This window comes from Hyla sarda, chromosome 4 (genome assembly GCF_029499605.1).
Source record: "Hyla sarda isolate aHylSar1 chromosome 4, aHylSar1.hap1, whole genome shotgun sequence".
NCBI classification, from domain to species: Eukaryota; Metazoa; Chordata; class Amphibia; order Anura; family Hylidae; genus Hyla; species Hyla sarda.
The window spans coordinates 408,494,840-408,501,018 of record NC_079192.1 but is presented as its reverse complement, the minus strand read 5'-3'; positions in this window follow the sequence as shown (position 1 = coordinate 408,501,018).

Below are 6,179 nucleotides of genomic sequence, written 5' to 3'. Positions count from 1 at the left end.
TTATTATCTACACCGACCACAAGAACCTCTCCTACCTCCAGTCGGCCCAACGGCTGAATCCTCGCCAGGCCCGGTGGTCTCTGTTCTTTGCCCGATTTAATTTTGAGATTCACTTTCGTCCTGCCGATAAGAACATTAGAGCCGATGCTCTCTCTCGTTCCTCGGATGCCTCAGAAGTTGATCTCCCTCCGCAACACATCATTCCACCTGACTGCCTGATCTCCACTTCTCCTGCCTCCATCAGGCAGACTCCTCCAGGAAAGACCTTTGTTTCTCCACGCCAACGCCTCGGAATTCTCAAATGGGGTCACTCCTCCCATCTCGCAGGTCATGCGGGCATCAAGAAATCTGTGCAACTCATCTCCCGCTTCTATTGGTGGCCGACTCTGGAGACGGATGTTGGGGACTTTGTGCGAGCCTGCACTATCTGTGCCCGGGATAAGACTCCTCGCCAGAAGCCCGCTGGTTTTCTTCATCCTCTGCCTGTCCCCGAACAGCCTTGGTCACTGATTGGTATGGATTTTATTACTGATTTACCCCCTTCCCGTGGCAACACTGTTATTTGGGTGGTCGTTGATCGATTCTCCAAAATGGCACATTTCATTCCTCTTCCTGGTCTTCCTTCTGCGCCTCAGTTGGCTAAACAATTTTTTGTACACATTTTTCGTCTTCACGGGTTGCCTACGCAGATTGTCTCGGATAGAGGGGTCCAATTCGTGTCTAAATTCTGGAGAGCTCTCTGTAAACAACTCAAGATTAAATTAAATTTTTCCTCTGCATATCATCCCCAGTCCAATGGACAAGTAGAAAGAATTAACCAGATCCTGGGTGATTATTTGCGACATTTTGTTTCCTCCCGCCAGGATGACTGGGCAGATCTCCTTCCATGGGCCGAATTCTCGTATAACTTCAGGGTCTCTGAATCTTCCTCCAAATCCCCATTTTTCGTGGTGTACGGCCGTCACCCTCTTCCCCCCCTCCCTACCCCCTTGCCCTCTGGTCTGCCCGCTGTGGATGAAATTTCTCGTGACCTTTCCATTATATGGAGAGAGACCCAAAATTCTCTCTTACAGGCTTCTTCACGCATGAAGAGGTTCGCGGATAAGAAAAGAAGAGCTCCCCCCGTTTTTTCCCCTGGAGACAAGGTATGGCTCTCCGCTAAATATGTCCGCTTCCGTGTCCCTAGCTACAAGTTGGGACCACGCTATCTTGGTCCTTTCAAAATTTTGTGTCAAATTAATCCTGTCTCTTATAAACTTCTTCTTCCTCCTTCTCTTCGTATCCCTAATGCCTTTCACGTCTCTCTTCTCAAACCACTCATCCTCAACCGTTTTTCTCCCAAATCTGTTCCTCCCACTCCTGTTTCCGGCTCCTCGGACGTCTTCTCGGTCAAGGAGATTCTGGCTGCCAAAAAGGTCAGAGGGAAAAATTTTTTTTTAGTAGACTGGGAGGGTTGTGGTCCTGAAGAGAGATCCTGGGAACCTGAGGACAACATCCTTGACAAAAGTCTGCTCCTCAGGTTCTCAGGCTCCAAGAAGAGGGGGAGACCCAAGGGGGGGGGTACTGTTACGCCGAGCGCTCCGGGTTCCCGCTCCTCCCCGGAGCGCTCGCTTCACCTCCTCCGCTGCAGCGCTCCGGTCACGTCCTCTGACCCGGGGCGCTGCGATCCTGCTGCTAGCCGGGATGCGATTCGCGATGCGGGTAGCGCCCGCTCGCGATGCGCACCCCGGCTCCCCTACCTGACTCGCTCCCCGTCTGTTCTGTCCCGGCGCGCGCGGCCCCGCTCCCTAGGGCGCGCGCGCGCCGGGTCTCTGCGATTTAAAGGGCCACTGCGCCGCTGATTGGCGCAGTGGTTCCAATTAGGGTTATCACCTGTGCACTCCCTATATTACCTCACTTCCCTTGCACTCCCTTGCCGGATCTTGTTGCCTTAGTGCCAGTGAAAGCGTTCCTTGTGTGTCCCTTGCCAGTGTTTCCAGACCTTCTGCCGTTGCCCCTGACTACGATCCTTGCTGCCTGCCCCGACCTTCTGCTACGTCCGACCTTGCTTCTGCCTACTCCCTTGTACCGCGCCTATCTTCAGCAGCCAGAGAGGTGAGCCGTTGCTAGTGGATACGACCTGGTCACTACCGCCGCAGCAAGACCATCCCGCTTTGCGGCGGGCTCTGGTGAAAACCAGTAGTGGCTTAGAACCGGTCCACTAGCACGGTCCACGCCAATCCCTCTCTGGCACAGAGGGTCCACTACCTGCCAGCCGGCATCGTGACAGTGGTTGTTAACTCCCTTAAATCCTTGAGGACAAGTTCTGTAAACACATCTATACATGCATCAGTTTATCTTCCGTTCAAAAAATGATCTGTTCAACGACATAAACTGACCGTGCCTGGACCACGAACACTAAGGTGAAACTAGAATAATATAAACTTTACTCACCTTCCTCTGCTCCCTCTTCGCTCTGAGATCATTACGTCCCTTCTCCATCCGGCCTCCGCTGACAGTCTGCTTCATGGAGCTGGCCAAAAATGTAGACGTGACGTCACAGCGTCGCTCAGCCATTCATTGGCCACAGTGGTGTCCCGCCACGGCAGTGTTTAGTGAGCAGCATTGTCAGTGTCCCCGGTTGAAGACGCAGCTTCGGGGAAACCAGTGTCACCAGCCACAGACAGAGTACAATGATCCCGGGGCTACAAGGGAGTGGAGGAAGGTGAGGAAAAGTTTTTATTATCTTATTCTGCAGGCTAGGGACAATGCTGTCACAGCTGTCACACCCCCTCCCATAGGCTTGCATTGAGCGTGACATCACATGGGGCGGAGCCGTGACATCACAATGCTCCGGCCCCTTGATCGCCAGTCATCAGACCAGGAGCGAACATGCTTTAGGGACTGATGGTAACGGGGTGCTGCATGCAAGATCACGGGGGTCCCCAGCGGCGGGACCCCCGCGATCAGGCATCTTATCCCCTATCCTTTGGATAGGGGATAAGATGTCTTAGCGCCGGAGTACCCCTTTAAAAAAAAAAAAGTTATACACCCTACTGCTCCATTCAGCTGGGATACTGAGATCCCGGTTTTCGAGATCATGGAGGGTCCTAGAGGTTGGACCCCCTGTAGATTGGTTTACGTTTTTGGTTTCTAGACTACTCCTTCAGCATCAGCTATCTCTCCTAATCCTGCCATAATCATGTATACGTAATAAATGGAGGAGGGGCGAGTTTTGTGCCAAATTTTACCGAGTTTTGCCAAATACTATGCGCAAAACAGTCACACTGCATTTTCAACGGAGTTTAAACCAAAAAAAAGGAAAAGTGTACACAATGTACTCCAGTTTTGAAAAAGGGGCCTGTGTCAGATTTTGTCTAGATTACGGGACATCTTCAAAAGCTCATACTCGCATTTACATGAAAATCCTGGCGCCAAATTTACACCATTTTACGCCAAATTTACGCCAATTTTTTTTCAAAGTTATATATTGAACTTTTAAACTTGACATTGCAAAATAATATTATTTTTAAACTACATTTATTTTCGAATGGGGTCAAGACATACAATCTGGTGCGGCTTACCTTGAATGGGAGGCATGCTAGGCTTTGTGGTACTGCGTGCATTGTCCTGTGTTTTTATGGCAAATTACTTTTTACTGCAATGTGCACAATCTTTAAAGCAATTTAGAAAATGGTAGGGAAAAAAAAAACTATACTGTAAATAAGATGCCAAATGAGCAGGAACTGCTGATGACATTTTTCTTATATGACTTCCTTGAGCCATGTTTGAAGCATAAGGCTGGGTTCACACTGTGGAATTTCTGGGCAGAATTTCAGCCGGAGATCAAGCCGGCGGCACTAGCACCGCGCGGACTGCATTGCCGTCCCCATAGATTTCAATGCATTCTGAGCAGATCTCTTAAAAGATCCACCCAGAAATGTATTGCCGTCTATGGGGACGGCAATGCAGTCCGTGCGGTCCTAGTGCTGCTGGCTAAATCTCCGCCAGAAATTCTGCCCAGAAATTCCGTAGTGTGAACCTAGCCTAAGGGTCTATTCACACGGCAGAATGTCCGCCTGAAATTAAAGCCCATAGACATCAATGGGATTCTCCACTCCCATTCACACTTCTGAATTTCCGCTTGCTTCCGCAAGCAGAAATTCTGAAGTGTGAATGGGAGTGCGGAATCCCATAGAAGTCTATTGGCGTTAATTTGAGGAGGAATTTCGCAAGTGGGAATTCAGGAGTGTGAATTGGAGTGTGGAATCCCATAGAAGTCTATTGCCGTTAATTTGAGGTGGAATTCCGCAAGCGGAAATTCGGAAGTGTGAATGGGAGTGCGGAATCCCATAGAAGTCTATTGGCGTTAATTTGAGGAGGAATTTCGCAAGTGGGAATTCAGGAGTGTGAATTGGAGTGTGGAATCCCATAGAAGTCTATTGCCGTTAATTTGAGGTGGAATTCCGCAAGCGGAAATTCGGAAGTGTGAATGGGAGTGCGGAATCCCATAGAAGTCTATTGGCGTTAATTTGAGGAGGAATTTCGCAAGTGGGAATTCAGGAGTGTGAATTGGAGTGTGGAATCCCATAGAAGTCTATTGCCGTTAATTTGAGGTGGAATACCGCAAGCGGAAATTCAGAAGTGTGAATGGGAGTGTGGAATCCCATAGAAGTCTATGGGCTTTAATTTGAGGCGGAATTCCGCAAGCGGGAAATCAGGAGTGTGAATTGGAGTGTGGAATCCCATAGAAGTCTATTGCCATTAATTTGAGGTGGAATACCGCAAGCGGAAATTCAGAAGTGTGAATGGGAGTGTGGAATCCCATAGAAGTCTATTGCCGTTAATTTGAGGTGGAATTCCGCAAGCGGAAATTCAGAAGTGTGAATGGGAGTGTGGAATCCCATAGAAGTCTATGGGCTTTAATTTGAGGCGGAATTCCGCAAGCGGAAATTCTGCCATGTGAATAGACCCTAAACCTGTGTGAGGTCTCTAAGGCTGGGTTCACACTACCAAAATATTCCAGCTGGAGATTCTGTTTTAGGTGCTGACTGATCATTCGGCTCAAGGACTGCTGCGCTATCTCTGTAGACGGCAGCGCATATCCGACCAGAATTCACCATAAGAAAGAGCCTGGAATTTGAATTTCCATGGTGGACAGTTCTGCCGTGGAAATTTAGCAGTGTGTACAATGCAGCAGCATTCCATTGAAGACAATAGGAGGCTGCTGCACCGTAATTTCCGAGCCGAGAATTTCTCCATTCGGAAATTCCGTAATGTGAATCCAGCCAAAAAAACGCAATAACAATAACTCACAATCACGTTTTGTGTGATTGGGTGATATCCCTCCTGAATTTGTTCTGGATTTAAAATTGGCACATAAATGTAAAATTTTGGTGTGAAATGGAACTAAAGTGGCGCAAAACTGAAACCACATATTTTCAAAGCAACACAAGTGAGATATGGAAATCGTGGTGAGCAAAAAAAAAGAGATGACGGATGTATACGGTGAGGTACACTTCTGGTGCATGGACTTACAGGGGTATCCCCATCTCAGCTGGTTGGTGGGGGTACGACCGCTGGGACCCCCGCCTATCCTGAGAATGGGGACATAATTGTTTCCTGGAAGGCTATGTTCACACAGCAGATTTTCCGAGCAGAATTTCTCCGCTAAAACAAAGTCCCATTAATTTCAATGGGATTCTGCTGCACTGTGCACACAGCAGAATTTCTGTCGCAGAAGAAACGTCTGCTGTGGAATTTCCGATTCGGCATCTGCAGAAAAATTTAAAGGGGTACTCTGACGAAAACCATCTTATCCCCTATCCAAAGGATGGGGATCCCCGCGATCTCTGGGCCGGCAGCAGCAGCGTCAGGAACACAGAAGCTTGGAGCTTCCGTGTTCGTTGCTACACGCCACGCCCCCTCCATTCATGTCTATGGGAGGGGGCATGGCGGCTGTAGTCGCCAGTCATCCGGCACGGAGTGGAGTTCGCTCAGTGCACAGATGACATGGATGCCACGCCGGAGATCGTGAGGGTCCCCAGCGTCAGGACCCCCGCAATCAGACATCTTATCCCCTATTCAAAGGATAGGGGATAAGAGGTTTTTCGACGGAGTACCCCTTTAAAGGGGTACTCCACCCCTAGACATCTTATCCCCTATCTAAAGGGGACCCCCGCTGGGGACCCCCGCAATAT